This window comes from Sapajus apella, unplaced genomic scaffold (genome assembly GCF_009761245.1).
Source record: "Sapajus apella isolate SASKATOON/1434 unplaced genomic scaffold, GSC_monkey_1.0 scaffold6, whole genome shotgun sequence".
Lineage (NCBI taxonomy): Eukaryota > Metazoa > Chordata > Mammalia > Primates > Cebidae > Sapajus > Sapajus apella.
In genome coordinates, this window is record NW_022436946.1 from 76,835,298 (window position 1) to 76,861,024 (window position 25,727).

A 25,727-nucleotide genomic window follows, 5' to 3' on the forward strand; every position below is an offset into this window, starting at 1 on the left:
TGAACATCTACTGTATACAAGGCACATTATGGGGTGTTCCAGTAGATAGAATTGTGATTGAGACAGAATCATAGCCTTCAGGGAAGAGGTGTATGGAGTCTTCTCTCCTTCCAACAATTACCTAGATAGAGAACTGTTCGTCAGAACTATCTTGGTACTGTCTATATTACTCTTGAGATATGAAATACATTATTTCTTATGTCTGAAATGGGTCAGTTGTTCCTAAAGCAATTTGTATTAAAGTGTTCACATTAAACAAAATTTGTAAAATACAGAAAAGTAGAGAGAAAAAATTCATGAATTTTTAACATGGTAATGATTATATCAGTTTCTTTTTTGGCTTTTCTTTAACTTGATGGGATATCTCATGTTTTTTGTCATTGCATAGCTTTGTAAACTTGTTCTAATGATTATATAATTTCAGAATGGGTTAGTTTCTAACTATGTCAGAAATCTAGCTTTTTTGTGGTGATTATTGTTGTTTTACACAAAATGATTAATAAAAGACTCTAAACTAACCTTGGCTTTAGAAATGCTTTCTAAAATATAAAATAATGAATGAGTACCAGATTACTTTCTAGTGTTTCTTTAAGTCACCAAAATCACTTAAGTTCTTAAAATATTGATGGAAATATCAACTATATACAGTTGACCTAAATTAGAAATGGGTATTTTTAATAGTGAAATTTATAAACAAAATATGTATATTTTAAGATGCAGTTTCTATTATAGAATTATGTTCCTCTGAAATAATTTATCTTTACACTGAATTGTGTTCAGCTTTTATTGTGTAGATAATTTAATCTTACAGCTTTGATTTTTTTTAAAAGCTATTTGAATTCTAAATTTAGCCAAGTAATTATTACAGTGAAATTCATCTTAAATCTACCTAATATCCCTTTAGAAATAAGACCTATTTCAATAGAAGGGCATTTCTTGGCTAGGGTTGCCCTTCCTGAGAGGAGTCTCCTGGAGCAGTCACCCCTGGGGAGGAATGAACTGAGCCAGCAGGTGGTCTGAGGGAGGTGCCAGGGAACTGCTGACAGTGACTTGCCTGAAGGAAGGGAGGGAGCAGGATGGGAGTGGGGTGGAAAGTCCCCTATTAGCCTGGGGGCTGGGATGCCCTGACCCTCTGGAATCCCCCTCCCTTGCAAGAATGCCAGCCAAAGTAGGAAGGAGAGGCTCCAGCCAGGTGGGCGTTCCAGTGCAGAAGGAACAAAGTAGGGTAGCCACAACTATAAAAGCTATTTGACAAGCTTTGATAACTCCTTTCTGAGGAACCCCGGCATAGATAGTAAATCAGTATTACCTTAGAGGAGAGTTTGGCAAATCAATATATGTAGGATGAATGAATGAGTCACTGAATGAATTATTTCATCACCAAAGGATCTCAATATTTGTTTCTATTCTCAAAAATTTTTCATATTTATTGAAACCCACACCCTCCAGTACTCCATAAATGATTCAGAAAAGCTTACAATTAAAAAAAAATCAGCGGTGAGCCGAGATCGCGCCATTGCACTCCAGCCTGGGTAACAAAAGTGAAACTCCGTCTCAAAAAAAACAAAACAAAACAAAAAAAAAAATCAGAAAAGAAAAGTGAGTAATGGATGTTATTTCAGCTCTCGAAGCCTGTTGTCCTTATCTGTGATGGTAACGATTGTACATGCCTCATCTTGCTGTGGCAGGGATGAAATGAGATAATGTATAGACATTGTTTATTATAGAACAAATACCTAGTTGAAGTTGTATTAAAATTAAGGCTTTAAACTTGAGTACATACACTTTTGCTTAATTCTAAATTTATTTTTCATTAGCATTTTATCAGCAAACATTTAAGCTGTATTCATTTCTAGAGATTTTATTCCTTATAACTGTAAGCTCTGTACTATCCAAGATAATACTTTGCTTCCTAGAATTTGAATTCCTTAACAATCTCGCCCTTTTGCACAATCCATAGGAAATCACTCCCACTAAATTCCTACCAGCCTTCGCCCACTTTCATGAGGCAAGGAGTAAGTAGGTCTGTATTTGTATTAATTATGGAGACATTCAAGGGAAGGTTCATCATTATCATTAGCAGGAAATATAATGAATTAGAAACCCTTGAATTAGACTAAAAAGAGTGTGGGCTATGTTTAAAAGTATGAATCAGAGAAGGTAAAGATTAATTTTAAAGGGCAGAATTTTGTTTGTACATTTAGGTTACTTCAATTTCAGATCAGTCCTATGTATGCTTTCTAGGAAAGAAATCAAAGACCACTTGGATTTTTTTTGTCTTTACATGTGTTTTTCCAAAGGAAGAGGACAGAGGATGAATGCCAAAACTATTACTGCAGCTACCCTGGACACTTAAGAACCCCCAAAGAGATGGAGGATGGAAGGATGTAGAGCCTGGGCACTGGGTCCAGTGCTGACATGGAACACATTCATTCTTAGAGTTCCACTGCAAACACTCCAAGGATAGAGGGTGAGAAGGTTAGATGGACATGAGAGGAAAAGGGTGGAAGAGGAGAGAGAAGCATTGGTGTCTAGGTGTCATGGTCACTTTATGTACTTTTGCATTTCCATGGCGAAAGGAGAGTCCCAGGATGGATGGATAGATGGATAGATTAGATAGATAGATCAGGTAGATTAAATAGGATTAGATTGAGTGAGTGAGTGAGTGAGTGAGTGAGAAGAGGTAACCTCTGCCACTTGCTGATAAGTGCCAAAAATCTTACCATTCAAGTATGGGCTATTCAGTTTAAGAATTCCAATATCTTAAAATCCAGATAATTGGTTATATAAATAGAGAGGGACAGCTTGGATGGCTATATTTTATTTTTAGTTATGCATATCTTAGGGAAAATATTATAAAGGTTTATAAATATAAAAATGATAATAAAATCAGTTGAGAGGGTTCAAGATTGAATGGTTCAGGGTAGCTAAAGCAATTTTTTACACTTTCTCTGGGCTGCTCCTAGACGCTCCACCAGAAAGAATTAATCCTTAAAGCACTTAAAACGGACGTGAGGAAGATAATAAAGCCTGTCCAGGGTACAGACATCCAGATTCGTGATTTAAAGTGGGAAGGCTTTAGAGACCTTGTCTAACAGGACTAAAGAGTAGCCTTATGGTTTTAAAGTAGGTACATTGTTTTTTGTAAGCATACCTAGGGTTGTATAAGACAAATCAGGGTCTGATGTATTGAACACAGTTAGTTCTTATTCTGCCGTATCTGTTTTTAATTCACAATTTTTAAATGGATTTACTGGTCACATTTCTCAGGTCATGGCGAGATATTTTTAGTCTTAAACAAACTTATTTAGCTTAGTACTTCTAGATCAGTGGTTCTCTGTCCTGAAGGTGTAGCAAAATTGTTTGATAGCTTTTGCAAAATTCATATACCCAGCAGCCTCCCCATCAACTGAATAAGAATTGCCCTGTGGCTATGGCAGAGGCAGTCCATGGGATTAGAAAAAGCTACCCTGGTCATTCTATTGCCACCTTCTCACTAGGAGAATTGCCGATCCAAGTGGGACCTATATTGCTCAGTAACCAAAGAAATGAGCAGATAGTTTAAGTAATGCTGAGTCTCAGTTAAACTGGCAAAATTGTTTGGCATCCTATTGGAACAAATCTGCTTTAGCTGTCACATAGATTACACTTAGCTCCTATCTTGCTAAAAGAGGAGCCCATATACATTTAGGCAATAAAATGCCTTTTTATTTACTAACTCTTAAAACTAAGATCTTATGGTCTTTAATTATTTTGTTTGGAGAACTTTTGGTGTTTATTCTTGAAGTTCTGAGCAAAAGGCTGTTTTAAAGTTAGGTTAAAGTTTGTTGTCTCCACAGGGAATTATTCGTTATTTGAGATTGTTTGCTTAGTATTTACTTGTCACTGTTTTACATGTTAACTTTACAGTTATTTAAAAGTGATAAGTTTCCAAGGCATGTAGGGGTCCTGTCACTTTGAGAAAAATTTATGGTAGTAAAATATTTTCTTTTTGTAAAAAGTCACTGATATACAATGTCTCCCCAGGGTGTAAGCCTTGGTATTTATCTATTTTAATTAAAGAGTACTCTGCCTGTCTAGTTGTGGCTAACTTAAAAGAAGTGGGTATCTTGGTGAGAAGTTCATAAGGTTGATAGCCACAGCTGAGTGGTGGATTGACCCAAGCTCTAGTCAGCAGTGGTATATGAATGCCAAGTACTAAGAATTTCTGGAATGTGGAATTGCACAGCACTGATAAAGTTTGCTTTGTTCCCCTATGTGACTTGACCCATTGAGAAAACTGGTTCCCTAGGAAGTTTTAATAGTTCAAAGTCCTTAGTTAATAAAGAAAAAGGCCACAACATAATTCAGCTTGTTTTCACCTGCTGACTCAAAGATTAACTTTTTTAACCTTAATGGAATAGAGTTACCTTTGCTTTGAAAAAGTAATTTATGGAGTTCTTCATATTTGTTAGTTTCAGTAAACATGATGCTTTTTGTGTGGATTTTATTTTTGTTTCAGGTTTGCTATCACAACTACTAAGATTTATGCAATTTAAGAACCTTAAGGTAACTTCATCTGAAAACAAATCTCAGGGAAAGGCACCCCCACTTTTCTGTATCAACTTAATCTTTCACTAGACTCAGAATGGTTTTGAATTACTTCAGGAAAGTAGTGACTGATAGAGCTTAACCTTCAGTTTTCCTCATTTATTTTCATAAGAGAATGGGAGTGGAATTCAAAACATTCAAATTTGGAGTTAATGTGCGTCACTGTTGTGAGTGATAGGTTCTGTGTTTTTCCAGTGGGAAACTTTGATCCACAAACTGATATACGCCTGTGTTATACCTCGTTATTCTTTTCTGTTTTTCTCCTGATTGTTGCTTACTCCTTCAAAAATCAGCTGACTGTACAAGTCCTCTCTGGGAGCAGACTTTTGAGCAAAAGAGATCTATGAAAGCAGCACGTAAGTCTTTTTTTTTTTCTTCTTTTTTTTTGTCAGAGTTTATAACTTTCCAAGTAGACCTTTTATATTTTCACTGGTAGTCTAAGTTCACTTAACTGCAGTATTTAATGTTAAATGTACACTTTATGCTGTTAAGATAATTTAGTTTCTGTGTTTGGTCACTTTTGCATGTTGAAGTCATATTAGGTAACCTGGCCACTTGCCTATTTACTTCTTGTGGCTAACAATAATGGATGAAACCATTTACGTATGTTGTCTTAGAATATCACAACATTTTTATAGAAATTAGAAACTTGGTTGATGAATAATAGACATCCATGAGCCTTCTTGTTGGTTTTGAATTTGAAACATTTTCTAGAGTATTGCTGTTTGAATGAACCTTCAGTAATTGGGAGAATTGTTTTCTGCACATCTTATAAACACTAGCTGGGATTACTTCTTCAGGTTAACCGTACAGAAAGCTAAAGAAGGTATATTGCTGTTGACAGTGAGCGACTGTAAACATCCTCGACTGGAAGCTGTGAAGCCATAGATGGGCTTTCAGTCGGATGTTTGCAGCTGCCTACTGCCTCGGACTTCAAGGGACCACTTTAGGAGCACTATCTTGTTTATTAAAACTGAATACCTTGCTATTTCTTAGATACATTTTTACAAAGCTTAGATTAAGATGGTATAAATTAAATTACTTTAAAACCATCTCTGTACATTTTTAGAGGCTTCAGCAGGGCATTGAGTTCTATACATCTGTGTACGTATAGAATTTGCAATATCAAAAATAAAGTATTCATGAGAGAAGTGAGGAAATGTTATAGTATTTTTATTATTTTTAAAAAGTATAGTAGGGCAGTATTTCACAAATTTATGAAGTGATTTGTTTTGTCCTTCCCTTTCCGCAGTCTCAAAATAGGTGTTTTTTAGAGCCATTCACACATACACACACAAAATCCATTAATGAAATCAAAATTATTTGGGGGAAAAAGAAAGTAAGGTGAAGAGTTAGTTCACTTTCATATTACTTGGATTAAACCCCGTTTATTTCCTTATAGGCTTAGTCTTTAATAAAGTAGCAGCTCTCAATAAAGTATCTAAAATAAACAACTATTGATTCAACTGACTCTTATTTGAAAAACTTATTCTTGTTTCAGATGATTAGAATAGTATTTTAGGAATTTGTGGATACCATTTCCATTTGGTTGGACTTTCAGCTTTATATAATAACTCCTATCTCTTAAAAATAATAAATGCATCAAATTCTATCCTAAATACATGAAGACAATTTTAAGATTCAGAATCCTGTAGTGGATTTCTGTGAAGGACATAATTTCTAATTTGCCTTTTTTATAAATGCATATTTTTCTTTTGGCAGATTTGTTTAATATTATACACTTAAAATAGAAATGTCTTGTTTACTAAAACTGAATACCTTGCTATCTCTTTGATATATTTATACAAATGTATACATTTCTACATAAATTTGATACATTTATACAGATGTATACATTTGTATACATTTATTTTGTATACATTTGTATAAATAGAATTATTTACATTTATAATAGAGATAGAAATATTAAGTATACACTTAAATAGAAATTAGATGCTTTAAAAAGATATGAAGGTGACATCTTTTGTCCTCTAAACACAGTATTTTGTAATGTATAATGTTTTCATTGATGTAAAAGTTAGAGCTGCTTTTCACTGTTTAATACCCATTGGTGATGATAATAAAGAAGTGATACTAAAACAGTATGATCATACCACTATTTGAAATATTAGGCATTTATTCTAATACCTGAGATGGAGAGAAGTATGTGTTAGAAATGTCTTTAAGTTTCCCTCATACATAAAGCTATCAAGTGAAAAATTCAATTAGTCCTGCTGGGCCATGGGAGGGTCATCAAATGCCACTGATGGGGGGCCTTTTCCAGGCCCTGGGTCTGGAACTGAGAATGTGGCCTGTTTTAATTGGTAAACTGAAAACACCTAGAGCAAATAACTCAGCTGTTTTTCTGGGAGCAGCCAACTGTATTTCCTGGGTAAATGACTATGTGACTATAGGTTTGGAGAAATGGTTAAACTTTTCCTAAATCTTTGATCTTTACTTTCTTTAGTTTCTCTTCCTGTTTTTATATCTTCCCTCTTACCTTACTGCCCTCTAAATTTTCCATTTTCCACTTGTATCTGGTCACTTTCTTCATGTAAATAATTAGTTATGGGAACTTTTTAATTTGTAAAAATTACAACATTTTAAAATATTTTTAAATCAACAAATAGAAACCTCCGTAAGCCATTCTGGGTAGTTTTGAAATTAATACCTAGTATTTGTTACGTTTTGTGCCCCACATTTCCACAGTAATATGTAAAATACTATTTTAAAATAAGGTCAAGAGTCCAGGTGCAGTGGCTCACCACTGTAATCCCAGCATTTTGGGAGGCGGGCGAATCACTAGAAGTCAGGAGTTCGAGACGAACCTGGCCAACATGATAAACCCTGTCTCCACTAAAAATACAAAAATTAGCTGGGCGTGGTGGTAGGCGCCTGTAATCCCAGCTTCTTGGGTGGCTGAAGGATGAGAATTGCTTGAGCCTGGGAGGCAGAGGTTTTGGTGAGCTGAGATGGTCTCCAGCCTAGATGACAGAGTGAGACCACTGTCTCAAAATAAATATATAAAGATAAATAAAATAACATCAACTTTGTGTTATTTATAATTGAAGTAAGATCTGGATGCAATTTTTTATTTTACAAAAAGACAACTTCTGGAGTTTACAGTATTATATTTCTACCACTATGTGAACAAAGTTACCATGCATATGCTTAGGTAAGATAAACTAATATTTAACATAAATTGGAAACGCTTACTAATTGCTGTCGTGGTTTTTTTCTCAATTTTTAAAATTTCATACATCAGCATAATAAAATATCTGTAAACTAAAGCATAAAATTCTTAAAATGGACTGTATTAAGTCATTTACTGAAAATAAAACACTGTCAAAATGTGTGTTAGTTAAATGTAATGAGAGTGTTGCTGTAAAGTTAGTAATGTTTAAAAAATAGCACCACACTGAGTAATCATCAAAACTATTATACATTTAGTTTTTATTCATGATTTGCCAAAATTAAAATTGGCACATGCTTGAAAGGGAGATTTCTAAAGGAAGTTAAAAGCTTCTAAAAGTGTCAGTGGTGATTCATTTAAGTGATACTTATTTTTCCTGACCTTGAACTCTGATTTGAACTTGTACTCCATTTTACAATGATGCTATCTATAAATATTACACATGAATGAAGGCTTTCCTTTACTAAAAAATAACTAAAACTAGACCTGAGGACTGTGGAGTCCAGGGAAATGCATTTGAATGCAGTACTGCATCAGAATTAGTACCTAGAGCTGAGAAACCCCTTTCTATCCAGATTCCTGTCAGAATTGCTCTGTTTTCTTTCACTAAACTTTCAGTTAAATATTACCATTCAAGGGGAAAACAATCTTTCCTGACTGGTATCAATTTTTGGTAGCTTAATAACACTAATTCAAAGTTTTTTCTGTATCAGAAGAGTAACAGGAAGTTAATTGTTTAATTTTGGAAACGCCTTACTGAAATTTTAAAGGTGATTCTTAATGTTAACTATCTTAACAGTCTCACTAAAATAATATAGAAGACTTTCTTCATGTGGTTCTATATCAGAAAAAGTATTCTGTATAGATATGGAAGATATATTTGCTAGTGTGTACTATAGTTGTTTGTGTGCACTGGCAAACAAATACAGAACTAAGCTGTTAAATCATTTGAGATTGAGGGTTTTTATGATTATTATTTTTCCTCCTCATTTTTACACCTCCTAATAACAAAAACAACCATAAATAAAATGCAAAAAAGTATCCTCTGAATGTGTTTATTATTATAAATAATAGTCAATGAATCAAATATTCTTTAATAGACTTCTATTGTAATTCACAGAGAAGTATTTCTCGCTAATGTACTCTTCTAAAATCTCAATGTGAATGTGGTGGGCAAGTTAATGTTGCCAAGCAAGTGATGCTAAATCTGCCTTTCCTAATTTGTATACTTCATTATTATATAACCTTAATAATGCAGTACTTTCAGGGTAGAGGTTTTTTGATGCAAATTAAAACAAAGTAGGTTGGGGATTCATTTAGCACAAACACTAAATGTGAACTTACTGTCCCCACAGACTTCAGTGCCCTGAATGGTTAGAGAAATTAATGAAGGAGCTCCATCGGGTGCCTTCACAACTGTTAGTAATATGAGAATCTTTCCACAGCTCTCATTTCGAAAATGAAAACATGAGATTTCAGGATGCGAAATAACTTATTGGAAAGTGTGTTAGAAATTACAAAATATTATGCAATATGATAATATATCATCAGGTTGTTATTAGTGTGTTTCCTTGTAAAACCTGACTGCCATTTCTGAATTTTGGAATTTGGTATTTTTTTAGTAAACTATTGAAAAGATCAAATGCTTATACCAATAACCTGTCAATGAAGGAAAATTTATGTAAAAGCTAAAGAAATGCATGTAGTTACATATATAAATAAGTATCTCAATGCCATAAAATAGTAGCATTTGCAGTCATAATTCCTATAGCCAGTAGAAATATATTTATTCTTAAGATGTGTGATGTTAGCACAATAAAAACATTGTTGCCCTAGTTAAATGAAGATTTATTTGCACTGAGCATAGCCATGCAGAAATGAATCCGAGAATTGGTAAAATTTGCAAATTAAAAAATTCAACTTTGAGTGTTCATGTTTCGTGCGTAATAGATCTAAGTGTATATCAAATAAGTGATTTTGCTAAACTCATTACTCTTTAATCATGTTAGATTAAAATTATCTTTAGAATTACAATCTTTAAACTATGGAATCCCCATCTAGAAAATTTCAAAATTAACAAATGTTAATTTTCAAACATTTGTTCTTTTTTATGTGCTTTCAGTGGCTTTCTTGGCCGTATCAGCTCTATAGTTGTCTTTCTGTTGTCTTTCTCCAATTCTCATTCTACTCTTGTATCCCAGTGAATCTGTATTTGGCTTAAAATAAATTTAAATAGTCATATACTGAGTAAGAAATTAGGAAATCCACATACTGTTAATTCATAAAAACAATAATGTTCATTGAAATAATTATCTAACCTTTCTATACTTTAACTTTAGTTTCTGGTTTGATTTTATTGATTTCTTATAGTTTGACCTAAAATCTTTGTGTAATAAAAAATAAATCATTATGAGTTATTAGAAATTCTAAAATTTTAAGACTACTTAAACAGTAAAATTCAGTTCATCAAAAAGCAATTTACTGAAATGTAATTTCTCTGTTCTTTTGTATACAATAGAATCTATTTAGGTTGTTGGTATACATGTAATTCTTATTGAATATGTGTGATAATGCTAATAGCTAATTAAAACTACTTTCATTCAGTTTACCACTTGAGACAACAGTAAGACTAGTGCTAGAGAAGTTAGGGTTATGTTTAGAGTTAGAAAACAAGCTTGCAGTGGCTTGTAAGAGCAGTCCCATCCCCTGAATCTCAGGATGTGGTAGCTCACTTTTGCTGAAGGAAATTTTAAGTCCTGGGATGACTAACACTTTTCTAGCACTGTTGATTTTCTAGCATTGTTGATTATTAGACAAAAAATAAGAGAATACCAATGAAGGCAGGACTATTTTTTTTTCTTATGAATAATGATTAATCTGTATCTTAGTTTAAGATATTACTTTAGGGCTAATGTGTGTAAGTGCTACCCTCTTGTAGAGCTTCTTCTAAAGAGGTCTTTGTGATCTGATTAATGCCCCACTTACTGCTGTCCCTCAGCTTTCTAAGTTCCAGCCACACTGACCACTGACTTTCAGTTGTTCAGACAACCTCGTTCTATTCCTTCATGTCTCAAAAGCTTTGCCTCATCTCTTCCCTCTGCATAGATTGAATGCTCTTATTATATTCACCTCTGCCCCCAAACACATACACCATGCATGCACATACACACATATGCACATTCATACTTTAGGTCTCAATCTAATTGTCATTTTTTTAGGTGAAGAATTCCCTTGTCTTCATGCTATGGGCTCCTTCTTTGTCCTGAGACAGAAGTCATGAGGAGGAGCCCACCAGTGCAATTTTGGGGGAGAAACATTCCAGGCAGAGGGAACAGCAAGGGCAAATGACCAGAAGTGTCAGATCAAGTAAAAATTATGAAGTATTGTGGAACAAAATCAGAGAAACAGAGTCAGAGGTAAGCAAAGGCCAGGTAATGTAAGGTCTTGTCAGTCATAGTGACAGGTTTGAAATTTACTAGTAGGCATTAGACTAGTATTTGTAATTATGAAATAGTCTTTAAATTTTTAATTTAGTTTAATTAAATAATAGGACTTCTATCATTGTGACTGACTCTACCAGAATGTTAGTAACATTTAAAAAATAAAAAGGTCTCCAGCCTGGGCAACAGAGTGAGACTGTCTCTCAAAAATAAATAAATAAATAAATAAATAAATAAATAAAAAGGTGAACAACCACTTACTTCAATAAATATAGAATGCCTGTTTATATAAAGAATGGTGAATGTTAGGTGCTGAAAGATGCAAAGTTGAAAAAACCTTGATTCCTGTGGTGCAAATATCTCTGTGGTACACATAAGAGTGCAAATATTATGGTATGTGGAACACAGCCCCAACATTATCTAAAATCAGCTACCCCTCTCTGGAAAGGTTCCACAGGAAATACATGCTAAGGAGAGGAAAAGAAAACAAAATAACATCTTATTACTAAATAGGACGTCTGCTCCAATCCCACTATAGAATGCTAATGAGCCACACTGGAATTATCTATTTCATGCTCCCATAACCTAAAGCCCTATATTGGGCAGTTCTTTTTATGGCATATGTTGAAGAAGAAGAGAAGATGGAAGAGAAGTAAAAGTTGGTACCTGTTCCAGAACATAATTTCCTGCTTACTTTTGGGAGGAGGCACGTCCCCATGAAGTCTGTGCATATGGCATAACGACCACGTCTATGTCTCCTTGAACCTTTAGCTCAGCTCACTGGCCAAAAATAAGTCTGTAAACCTGACCCATCATAGCAGTCAGTACTCCTCAATGTGTGTGTTTGGGATGAAGGTGAAGAGTTGGGAAGGGGTAGGAAGAGGGAAGAGGACAAGGAAGGGTACTAATATGCACCTTACTCCCTCTGGATGCCAATACTTAACCTTTAAGCAATTTTTCTTCAGGTGAAATAAAGGATGTATGTGTGAAATCGGTAGTAATGGCGCATGATGTCCTAAGTAGTGCTAGTAATAATGAAATTCTGAATGGCATTTTATGTGTGTGTTATGTGCCAGGAACTATTCTAAATGCTTTACTTGTGTTAGTCATAATTTAATCCTCACAATAGCTCTGTGAGGTAGGTGCTTTTGTAACTTACATGTGAGATAACTATAGAAAGGCTAAGTGACTTGCTCAAGGTTACTCAGTAAGTGGTAGAGAAGGTAAAATAAAGAAAAAGGTGCTGAAGATCACAAAAGAAAGAACACTAAGCTAGAAAACTTGTGGAAGGCATTTAAGCTGTACTTTCCTCAGGTTGAAAACAGGAAGAAGTACAAAGTATGTTTGGAGAGAAATGTTTGAGTGCAGGGAGTTATGTGCCACAGAGATTGCCTGTGCTGGCTAGATTGCTGCCTGATAGGCCCCTCAGCAGGTAACAGCAAGCCTGGAAGCAATTCAGTCAGAAACTGCTGGGAGACTGTGGAGGTTTTGAAAATGTTGTATAAAAATATCTCTGTAAGCTATGGCAAGCTACACTTTTAAATAGCGTTGAATTATAGGTTAAAGTTATTATGCAGACATGTTTTGCTTCCCTTGAAAGCTGGAAAGCAAGGGACAGCTCTCACTGCATCTGTAAATAGGCTGCTGTCTGTTTTTCTTTCTCTTTGTGGTTGTAAAGAATCATTCATGCCAGCGTAATGAGCTTCAGCAGCTGTTAAATGAAATTATATATTCTGTTCAACTAGGGCCTTCTAATGCTGCCATTGTCTCCTGGCCTTCCTGGTGTCTTCACTAGTACTGAGATACTTCTGAATCACAATGGCCTGAGTTGTTCTTAGTCCAGGAGATTCTGAGGTTTGGGTCAGACTGGGCCTGCCGAGTGAGAAGCTATTTTGACAAAGGTAGCCATAAAGGGATGTTATTTTTCTATATCACAGCTGTCGTCTTCAGCAAGTATTATGAGGAATGCTAGATAGGAACTATTCCTAATTTTCTAAAAAGGGTTTTTAAAAACAAAATTATTTTTTATCAAGTTATAAACAGCATAACTTTTTGTCTTCCAAATAGAGAACTTCACCAAACTCATAGACAATTGAGGCTGAGGGCATTGAGTGAGACTTGGCTTTTCTCTTCCTTCATGATATTTCTTTGTTCCACATCTGTCATACTTGGAGCTTCCTGGTCAGCTCTTGTAATATAAGTTTGAAGATTTTTAAATTTCAATCTATTGCTCTAAATTCAGACTTGAACATTGAATCTTTTAAAACTATTTCCCTGAGTTGATTCTTTTCCTCTAGTGCACTCTAAAAAATGTCAGCTCCCCATGCGCCACCTGTACTCTGGGTATCTGGTGTGCAGGAAGCTGACCTCTCCTGGGCTATGCTCCGTGGGATCTGCCACTTTCAGTGGTGGTGGGTGGGATTATATCAAGGCACTTTTTGGTGGAAAGGAAGTAACTTCTGATTGGGACTAACTGCACAAGTCTCATTGCCTAGGAGTTATGAAACTCTGTGCTTTGTTATGCACAGAATGCCCCTCTCTCCAAATACCTAATTCTCTCTTTTCCTTCACTGAAAGAAGGTTTAGATTTTTCCACAGACATTTCTGCCATGTATTAACGAAAGGAAAAAAGAAATATTTGCTAGGCATTATTTGAATATGTGCCAATTAAAAAAAGAGGTCTGTGACTTTGGGGTTCCCGTACATAACCACTAAAAGGCAAATCCTGGTGAAGTGTTAATTTAACCATTAAATTATACTAAAGGGTCTAAACATAAGGGAACCAGAGAATAAGCACAGGAAACAGGTGTCTGTATGATATAGGTATCTGTATGAGTAGATGTGTACAGATATAAATTCAGTTTCATATACTTTCTATTTCTTTACATCCCTGATTTCTATATGGACCTTCCATAGATGGCTAGTTTGTTACTTATAAATTTGAGCTGTTTGCACAGTAGATGTTACATTAATCTAATTATGTTATTCTAATTATCGGTTATATCTATATGCCTTTAAAACTATAGCAATATATATATATGCTCTTATAACCTCTTCACTTTTATATCTGACCTTTGAAGAAGAAATTAATTTCGATGAACAGTGATGAGAAAAATATCCTTGAAGACTAAAACACTGCAATAAAGAGAAAACAATGAGAAGTTTCCATGTCTTTGTGTCTGTTTATATTACTAAGGAGATAGTTAAAAATATCATTTGGAGACTATCTTATATTCTATAACTAGAGCATAACTATCTGCTGATACATAGGCCACTTCTGAAATATTGCTTAATAACACATTTTCAAATACCCTGATGCCATCTCAGGCAAATTAATCTCTGAACTAACAAGAGTCTTTTCTGTACTGCACAGATCTTCTCAGAGACATGTAATAAATGGTATGTATTCAAGGACTGCTGCAATAATAGTATTTATGTAGCTTGGCTAGAAACATTTGCTCTCTTAACAGTGGGCATTTAAGATGAAGACTGTCCCTGGCATTGTGCAGCACAGTAGGAACATTGGCCTGCTGACTAAACAAATATGATTGCCAAAGTGAATTATTAAATTCCAACTGGCCTCACTTGCTAGAGAATTTCACTCCTTTTTCTCCCACACAGCCTCCTACTTTTTATTAAAGGAACAGTTTTTGACTCTTGCAAATAATTGCAGTATTTTCCTAGTCATTACTACAGCAGTTTCCCACTGTTTATATTTTAAAACTAGCACTTGGATGAGTCCCGTTGAAGCAGAACAAATAACTGTGTGTACATCTGTGTAAATATTTATCGAAAAATTGCTTTATTAAAAGTCCCAGTGAACTTTTGTTCTAACTGCTGTACCTTGTATCGCTTCCGAGACAATCACATCATCAAGCTACTGTTACTTTACAAAACATGGGTGACTTCATTTCAGTATTTCCTTCAGAGGACTTATTTGGGAAACTCCCTTCCAATAGAGGAAGTGGCTTGATGAGGGCTGGTGTTCTCATTCCAGATCTTTCACGTCTCTGAAAAGCTGCATCCTTTGTAGAAAATAGATCTGTATGTGTGCCAAAGTATAACCCTGATGTTCATCAGGGCAGTGGGAGGAGTTATATATTCCTTGTCTGTTTGAGCAGTAATCCTTCCATTTGGCAGGAGTTTGAGAGGAAGTATTTAACAATGGGATTTTATAAAATTCAATTTAGTAAAGACTTTTTATATTTGAATGGATCTAAGGAAGTTTTCTTTTTCTTCCTCTGATAAGTGGAGGGTGTTTAAGGGTAATGGTGTCTGTGAATTTGTTGGGAGGATTTGACTGTTTTATTGGACCTTGTGGAACAATTGGTTTTCATTTTATCATTTCCATGCAAGGTAGTCTTCAGAAGAAAAAAATGTGGTCTCTTAACGCCATACCATGCTTAAATGTTTTGCTTATGGGGAATTAGTGAGGAAGTAAGTCTCAGGAATGTTGAAAACTGTGATTTTAGTCAACAAGCATTGCTCTTTTAATGTCTCCATCCATGCCAGAAACTGTGAAGTTGAAGTTATTTTCTTTCATACATGCACTGTAAGACCTGGTATTTTAAAAAGCTTTAAATGTAAGTAATTTTATCTTGAAAATAAAAATTATACGAAGTAGAGGAAAAGATGTTCTTATCATCATCCCTTGCTTCCAGCCACATGATGTCTCCAGTGAAGCTGCTGATGACACAAATTTCCCTAAGTCTAGCATACCCAGATAGTGTCAAATGGTTGGTTAGCAGTTTCTGTAGAAAGTTAGAGGGCATCTGAGGAACATAGGTAAATCCCTTTTCTCCAATAACTAATAGGTTTATAGGTCTAGAATAAAAGAATGGTTTAGGTCTTCATTAGCCAGTGACCCAGGCCACCATAACATAGAGCAAAAGTTACTTCTCTGTGTTTGAAGTGTTTGAGTGTCTGCTAGGAAACATAAGAAGGAAAAAAACAATACCATCAGTATAATTTTATTGTATACTTTAGACTATATTAATTTTTAGTTTTCAAAACAGTAACTTTAAGGAGATTTACTTGGTATAGGATCATCATAACATAAACTCTTTCTCTTGGTAGAACCATTAAATTACTTGGTCCACATCCTTATCAAATAGCAGTCCCACCAATTGGTCACACAGACAATGTTTGGATATCTTCTGAGTCATACATTACTGACATCATATTTTACATATAGAAAATCCATTCACTTGATGTTTTTTGAACCCTTACCCACATAAATATATGGCAAATAACAATGTAGCCTCTTACTTCAAGGAGTTGACAAATGAAAAGAAGATAAAAATGGAGGCAGTGATTGCATGAGAGAACCTGTGGTAGAGGTACTGTTGAGAGTTTTAGAAGGGGTGGGTAGAGAAGGCCTTTTGAGCTTAGTGTGAAAATCAGTTCAAAAAGAAAGATCTAAACATATTGAAACATAGCAGATCCTGGGCAAATGTATCAATGGAGCAGACAACCCAGAAAGCTAAAGAGCATGTGCAGGGGGTGGAAGCGAGGAGAGTAGAGCCTGATCAAGAAGAGCTCCCGGTGGAACATGCTGCCCAAGTCAGTGTGAGAAGACAACCACGGACAGAATCTGTGACCATGGGAGAATGGGACATCTAAAGGTGGGCAGAAAAAAATGCTGCAAAGAGGCATAAAGGAGGGTCGCTCAAGGGAGCCTCTAGAGGAGGAAGAGGAAAATGATGCTGGAAATGTGAAGAGAGAAGACCACAGTATCAGCAGTTGTTAGCCTGCAACAGAAGGAGAGGTGTCTTTCCTATAAAGAAGAAAGGATGGGTGGACATTAGAATAGATTTGATCCGGGAAGCAGTAATACAGAGGTCAGAATGTACTTCATGAAGTAGGAAGTGAGGTAGGTCACACCTGAAGGGGATGAAAATAGGGAAGAAGTGGAGGTTTGGAAAAGCTGATGCAAGCATTTAATAAAAATAAAAACATGCTGGCTATGGAAGAGACTGTGCTTCACTGAAGGCCAACTGAGATTAAAGGCCACAAATTTGGGGTGGCATGCTTTGAATTGGTGGCATGATTTTTTTCTAGCATTAAAAGTTCAAACATAGGTGCATATAAGGGAAAATATTGTGCACTAGAGACCCCATTTGAAATGGAAATGTGCCATTGTTGGTTATGTAGCATACCATAGCTGTAAAGAATAACACGATGCTGATATTTTTGTAAAGTATACAAATTATACATCCACCTTATCTAGCAGCAGCAGCAGATCTTCCCTCCTCTGCTGTCCCCACTACATCCTCCCATCAGCACTCCAAAGTCTTTGTTGTGCCATGACTTCAGAGTACTCAAAGCCTGCAGATCTGGCTCGGCTCTATAGTTTGTTATGGATCTCATCTCTCTGGCCTATTACGCTCATTTCCTTCTTAGGTGTTACAGATTGGCCTGTACACCTCAGTGCTTAACTATGTACAGTAGTGCCTGATTTATTTGACCCCATTCAGGAATGAGCTAATCCCCACAATTAAATTTTCCAGATACGTGAATTATATTTCATTTAAAACTAAAACAACTAACCAAACCAAAAAGACGATTTCTAAAATATATTGCTATTACTTCTCTAAAGAGAGTAATGGACCTTATTTATAGCAGATTCTTGATGACATAGGGCCATGGTTCCAAACATCAGTTAATGGACTACACCTGTGAGGTATAATGAACCCTCTGGTTTCTGTTTTCATTTTTTGGGGTTGTTGGGGTTGGGCATGGGCTTTGGGAATTCCGAAGGCTCATTGCGTTGATAGTTGAGGCTGTCAAATCCTGTCTTTTATTACATTGTTTTGTACTTGCTAATCTTCCTATGACTAAATAGTACCTTAAAAGCAAGGGTTATGCCTGGTACTTCTCTACCCGTCACTTTTCTATTGGTGCCTAGAACAGTGCCAGTGGAAGTTCCATAAATACTTGATTGATTTCTAAAGATAGTACAATTCTCTTAATGTTGGCTAAAACCACATTAACTTTTTTGTTTGTTTTTCTTTTTTTTTTTTGGCAGACATCAGTGTTACTCTGGTTGGGCTTAGTGTCAGAACTTCCTTTTTCACATGAATTTCTGTTTTGCCCCGATTGGTGCTTTTTTAGCCTATTACCTGAATTGAAGTAGGTATTCACATCTATCCCTAAGACTTCACAAGAGCTACCACTGTCACCTTTCCCTCCATAGGAAAATTCTTAGAAATGCTGCCTAATTGAGTTTGAGCTTATTGTCCTAATCTGTCTTAGGTTTTTTGGGGTTCTTGATTCATTCTTACAAAATAATTACTACCTTCTTTATTGTCAAATTTGGAAAACTTTATTTTCTTCTAGTTTAAGATGTTAATAAAAATTAAAATGTTGCATAGAAAATGTCCAAACAAGGACAGAGCTGTAAAGGTTAATTCTCAACACTATCCTCCAGGTTGAATGTGTAGATCATCAGTAGATCATCAGTTCCCTTTTGTTGTTGTTGTTATTGTTGTCATTGTTGAGATGGCGTCTTGCTCTGTCACCCAGACTGGAGTGCACTGGTGTGATCTCAGCTCACTGCAACCTCCACCTCCTGGGTTCAGGCAATTCTCCTGCCTCACCCTCCCAAGTAGCTGGGATTACACATACGTGCCACCATGCCTGGCTAATTTTTTGTAAATTTTTAGTAGAGATGAGCTTCCACCATGCTGGCCAGACTGGTTTCAAACTCCTGACCTTGTGATCCACCTGCCTCGGTCTCCCAAAGTGCTGGGATTATAAGCGTGAGCCACCATGCCCGGCCCATCAGTTCCTTAGAGCACATTTGTTCAGCAGTTGTGAAATCTCCCTAACTGTATTCAGATTCAGACTAAATTTCCCCACATAGTCATCTTGAGAGACTTAGTCATATAGACTTTGCTTAATACATTTCCTCTGTCTGCCATCTAGTAATCAGATAAAAAGAGGAGGAAATAAAAATTAACACTCAGTTGAATAAATACCTGCCCACCTTCTCTCCAATGTCCTTCTTAGAAAAGATAAAAGATAATTGCTGATCCAAGACAGAGGATTTCAGACATTTGTTTATTTTTTAATAAATATTTATTAAATTGTTACTCTGAACCAGACCCTATGCTGAGAGTTTAGGATATAGTTAGTTGTGAACTAGTTAGATGTTGCCCCAGAAATGTCCATTATTGCCTGGCTCTCAGAGAGGCTGAAGGGTGGAGTGAGAATGTAAAGCAGCTAATTGTGAGTAAGTAGTAGACAGACCAGAGCTGGGAAATAACATGTGCAGAAGTGGAAGCTTTTCAAGTTTCTGAGATTGTAAAATCAAATTCAATGTTGAGGTCTAGATGGATTGGGAAACTGGTTGAACTATGTAACAAATAATTCCTAAGAAACTAAAGTTTGGAGCATCTTGTTTCCTAAAACATTTAGTACTAATAGACTTTTCAGGCCAATAATTCAAGCACATACTAGCGAGAGCTTCTTTCACATAACTGGTTAACATGCTGTAAAAATGGCACTGTCATCTGAAGTAAATGTCTTTGAACTTAGAACTGCCATATAAGAATTTTTACTGTTTTGCCACCAAGGGAAAAGGAAGCCCAGGAGAACTATGAGTCAGTTTTTTTCTTTTTGTTTTTTTTTTTACATTGCCTAAGTTTAATATTCTTTTAGAGAGTTTTCAAAGAATTGTTTATGCAACACCTATCTCTCCCCCACTGTTTATACAGAGGGAGAAATTAATGACTTTCGGAAAGTCCTTTATTTAGGTGCGTACTACACCTGGGCTGACTATTATACTGATTTCTAAGTTAATCATATCCTATGCACAGATCTAAAAGGACTGTGGGTGAAGAAACAAGATCATCAGCCCAAGACCCTACTTAACCCTAACTGGGTTCCTTTTCCCATTTTCCAGTGCAGCTTATCCCTGTGTCTAAAGTTGAGTTGCCCCACTAGGAAAGACTGGGAGAGAGGAATGTTTAATCATCCCTTGGAGCTTGCTCCCTGCAGGAGCCTACTTCTAGGTACTCAGCTTCCTTTCCACTTTCTAGGGATCCTATAGACCACAGTGTTTGTGCTCAAACACAGACACTGCATGTGAGGAAAAAAGTTTCCTTTTCTCCACTGACACATTCTTCCTCTTTTTCTTTATGTAATTTCCTGCTGGTCTCTTTAATCCCCAGGCTTCTTTCAAACTCCTGCTTCTCTGTATAGAAGCTTCCTGTACAAATGTATGTCACACTTATATGTGGAAACTTGCCTAAATAAAATTAGGCAGATATATGATGCCAGATATACACATATGACTCACTCCACCCCCCGGTTTCATCTAGCTTCCTGGTCAAAAACCACTTTAGTAAGAAAGGCCTTACCTGACCACCACCTCCGTCTAAAATAGCTCTCCTTCAAGCTGATCATTTAGCCTGCTGCTGTTCCTCTTGCCGCAGTTGACTCCTTGAATGCCAGAGTATCAGCGACTCACTGCTGAGTATAGCTGAAAGCAGTGCTGGTACATTGTAAACCCTTAAAATCTTTTACACAAAAAAGAACCTATTACATTTTGTCAGTTAAGAAACTTGAGGTTTATCTTAATGACAGAGTTGCTATTATCACCACCATCTCTGTTTTAAAGTTGAGTATACTAAAATTCATAGCCTGCCCAAGGTCACACAAGTAGTAAGTGGAGCCAAGATTCCAACTCAGATCTCCTGACCCCATTCATATGACCTTATAAACTGTCTCAAAACAAAAAGATAAAATAATATAAATATTTATTGATATGTCTTTGTAGAGAAAGCATAATGAGCATAAAGGGGAATGTGTTAAACTTTATCACAAACAACCCTATTGGAATGTGTCAACTTATCAGAACAAATAAGGCCAGAATATCAAGTATAAATGAAGCCTGTAGTTAACCGAAAGTTGCGTATCAGTCAGGCACTCCAGTTTCTCTCCTCAAACTCCAAATATCCACTAAGATAAAGAAATAGCTAATTTGATTTTACTTTTCATTTTTTTGACCCAATTCTTAAGCGAAAACTCACTCCTCAAGATTTAACTAGTGTTGCGGGAGACAGAAAAAATGGTGGGGGAAACACCTCTGAAGTTTGTAAGTTCTGCTGCTTTCAGCCCCACAGATGTCTCTTACTGCACACTTGGGCCCTGGTGATTAAGCAACTAGATTTGGAACCAGTCAGGCTTTTATTTAGACATTTTTAACTTTTTCTTGCTTTCCTTGCAAACTCCTTAGCTTTCAGACTGGTTGAAAAGTAAATGTATAATTCTTCCGTAAATTTTCAAGTAATAGGATGTCAACTTTTTCTCAAAGATTTTTTTGCTTGGGAGGAGATAGACTAGACTGTATTAGAAGTCTTGAGTTTGCAAAGGTAACAAAAGGCATGTTCTTTTATAAGACTTTTCATCATAAGTTTATTTTATTCAATGGAAGCAAAATTTCAATTTTAATATAATGGAAGAAATAAAGGTCTGTGATAAATCTAATCTGTGTGGATAAACATAATTAGAAAGACTTAAAGATTAAGTATGGAAACAAACTACCAAAATATCTTAATACTAATTTGTAAAAATATCAGCACATTTTTCTTCCTTGCTTAATTCTACTGGGTCCTGGTTTTCATCAAAACATTCTGTCATGTTAGTATACAATAGCCAAAAAAAAAAAACTGCGCAAGGAAACCACCCTTAGTACTGCTGAACAGAAATCATTTTCAGAAGTTGTATTAGAATATAAGGAGTCCTTTATTCATGTTTACCTGAATATAATCAGCTACCTGAGAAACTTTGACATTCTTGCTCCTATTTTAAAAGCAAAGTCAGTTATTGTGTGGCAAGCTAACATCTTTTGTTTGACCTACCTAAAAAGAGCATTACCTCAATTATCTAAATCTCATCATTGTGAGTCTAGGTGCTCTCCTTTTTTTTGTCTTAAAAATTGTTGAGACATTGAGCATACCATAACAAAAAGTCCCTTACAAAAATTATTTATCATCTTACTATTCAAAGCCAAATATTTTAGATTTTGCCTATTACCTTCCAGTACCTGTCCATTTTTGTGCAGATGTAATCATGTGGGTGTGCTGAAAGTAGTAGTATGTGCTTTTTAAAAAAAACAAAAAAAACAAAAAAAACTTAAACTATACATGGACATCATATGAATCACTTAAATGACTGTATTACATTCACATATCAAATTACTGTTAAAATTGTTTTCATTTTGATGACAAACATTCCCATACAGCATTTTGGTTTGTATCACTTTATTTCCTTATGATAAATTACCTTAAGCAATATCACCAAGTCAAAAGCAGTGAAGCTAATAAAATTCTATTTACTGCAGTCATGCCTACACTGTATATATTACATATTAAATGTTGCTAATGTAGTAGTTGCAAAATACTAACTCAAGAAGTTCATTGACTTGAATTATTAATTACAAAAAGTAGTTATCTCTATAGTTTATTTGAATTTTTTTCTTTGGAGACATATCTCATAGCTTTGGAAGGAAAGCAGATTCTTGATTCATTTTTGCATATTGAAACGTTGATAGGCAAGGATTGATAAAGATATTGCATGATCCCCAGGGAATTAACTTGAAAGTCTATATAGTTCTTGATGAAGTTGTAGGAGGATATAAAATTTTCAGATACATCTGAGCCTTATGTACTTTTAAAAATCAATAGTCATATCAAGCTTTTAGAACCAAAATGTACTTCCTTACATTTATACTTTCTCTGTCTAGGTTGTGCATGTTTACATAAATGCTGGAAAAAGTAAATCTGTGTTTAGATCTAACTCTTGGGTGAGTCTGAGCAAGTTTAACTGTCAGCTGCTTCTGCATGGGGTTATTTACAGCATTATGATAATTAGCACTTTGCACAGTGCTTGGAACATGGATAGCACTGAAAAATGTTAGCTATTAATATTATAAAAGCCTGATTAATCATTAATCCAGAACTGTTTTAGCACATGTTTATTCAGGTAATTCAATGGAAGAACTATCTTTGCATTTACATTAGTACATTTTCTAACTATTTGGTGAATTTATAATATTCTATACATTTGAATTAGTATATTTTCTAACTATTTGAAGAATATGAAATATTTATAATTTTAACAGTACTTGATGGCCTTACAGATGTAAACATGTTGTACCATTTGTGTTTCCTGAAGCAAATCTAAGTGATAAAAGCATGTCATCATCATCACGAAGTACATGTAATGCTTACCCACATGGAGGAGTGTGCAGTTGGTAATATAATGTAAACATGATTATTGCCCATTATGACCCTACAAACCTGTAAGGCAAAACAATGACCAAGATAGAGACATTTGTTGTTTTACAAGTTGACAATGGATAATTGTAGGAGACTCCACTTAATGAGAAGCAAACTATCATAATGGAAAGTAAGCTGATTAGATTAAAGCTTAAACCATTGAGGTTTAATGGTGTACCTCTTATGGATAGCATATAGTTGTGTCTAGGTTTTATACATAGCTTGCCCCAACAAGCTTTTTCATTAGAGTGTTTAGTCCACTTAAATTTACTGTAATTAGTGATGCAGTTGAATTTAGGTCTGCCACTTTACTGTTTGTTTTCTATTTGTCTCATATATTGCTTGCTCCTTATACCTTATTGTTTGTTTTATTATTTTAATTCTGTTGTCTTTTTAAAGCTGCATTTCTTAGCCGCCGCCTTATAATGGTTACAATAGGGACTATAATGTGCTCATTTATTGCAATTAAAATTATGAATTAACTTTGGTTTTACATATATAAATCTTGCATCACTAAAGTTATGCTTACCTCTCCTCCATCCTTTGGTGCTATTTTTGCCATATACGTTACATCCATATTTTTTAGAACACGAAATGCAGTGCTATGAGTTTGCCTTCAAGAAATTAAGAATAGTATGAAAAGGATTTTAAAATATCTGGGTAATTATTAAAACCAATTTCCTCTAAAATTAATATTATAATTCATTATTGTAATTTTATTAGTTTTGAGAATTTTCAATTGTTATCTTTTATTTCTTTAAGAGGTGAGCCCAATATGGAGTATAGAACAAGTAAAGGGTCAGGCAGTCAGCTGAACTCACTCACTTGTTCCCTGGATGAATCTGTTTCAGTCAAGTGACAGATCACCATAATCATATGGAACTTCAGGTTTTCCCACCAAAAGGCCAAACTGAAAATATGAAGTCCCTGACCCATAAATATCTACCTACTGCATTATATGTCCTTTAGCATTCATTAATCACTATTTATACAATTTTTTTAAAAAAATAAGGCTTATGCCTTTTCTTATTTATTTGGAATATGCAGTTTAGTAACTGTATGGCAATGTAAGTTACTGGCATGGAAAGCCTTGTAAGACAGTACTCATTTATTTACAATGTGGACTTTTGCATTTCTTTACAATTGTGTAGAAAAATTACCAGCAGTGCTTTGGGGTATAGTGACACCTAGTGGTACTGTTTGAGGTTTTAAAAAAAATCTTTTTAAATTTGTTACTGTTTTTTCTAGAACGTTTTTTGTAAGGAATCATTTTATCAACTAGGATGATAAGAGGCCTCTCCCATCCTGCCTCCACATCACTTTCTGTAACAGAGAGACTTGGGCCATAAGCCCTGATGGAGAAAGCAGCCAGGGTCCCTTACATTTCCACCTTTGGCTTGAGAAAAAGTTCTATGCACTAAATACGGGAAAAAAATGAAGTTAGGCTGGAAGAAGAAAGACATTGTTACATGGTAAAATTGAAAATTTTCATACCAACGGTATAGGATAAAGCAGGAGTCGCCAACCCCCGGGCCATGGCCAGGGCCTGTTAGAAACTGGACTGTACAGCAGAAGGTGAGTGGTGGAGGTGAACATTGCAACCTGAACTCTGCCTCCTGTCAGATCAGTGGCAGCATTACATTCTCATAGGAGTGCCAATCCTTTTGTGAACTGCGCATGTGAGGAATCTAGGTTCCCTGTCCTTAAGAGAATCTAACTAATGCTTGATGCTCTGAGGTGGCAGTTTCATCCTGAAACCATGCCCCCAACCATGCCCCTTCCCATCCATGAAAAAAATTATTTTTTTTGAAACTGGTTCCTGCTGCCAAAAAGCTTGGGGACTGGTGGTATAAAGTACGTCTGAGGATGTATACTTACTGAGAATGTACCTTGTATACCTTGTAAGATACCATAATGTTTTATCATTTTATAAAAGCTGAGGCTCAGAGAGGATTCTAAAAGTATTCAAGGTCACAAAGTTAATCAACTCGATTAAATATCTAGGGAAGCCAGAATTTCAAGTGAACCCTATCTCTAATTTGGATCAAGAGAGAATTTAAATTTAAATGACCAGATGTAATTTTCAAATTGGTATACATGTTGCATGAGTCCATTCTCTTTTTAAAGCATTAAAATTGCCAATAAGGTTGAAGTGTTCTTTGATACCCAAATTCCAGTTCCAGCCACTCCACTTTTCTCCAGTGGTAACTCACACTATCG

General features: G+C 35.4%; 1 long non-coding RNA gene across 2 annotated transcripts in view; it reads left to right on the forward strand.

Moving 5' to 3' along the window:
- Window positions 1–1,582: 1,582 nt before the first annotated feature.
- LOC116549751 overlaps window positions 1,583–25,727 on the forward strand; it is a 197,854-nt gene continuing 173,709 nt past the window's right edge. For both annotated transcript variants that reach the window (XR_004268043.1, XR_004268044.1), the window contains exon 1: window positions 1,583–4,946. This is a non-coding gene — a long non-coding RNA (uncharacterized LOC116549751). The remainder of the gene's footprint in view (window positions 4,947–25,727) is intronic.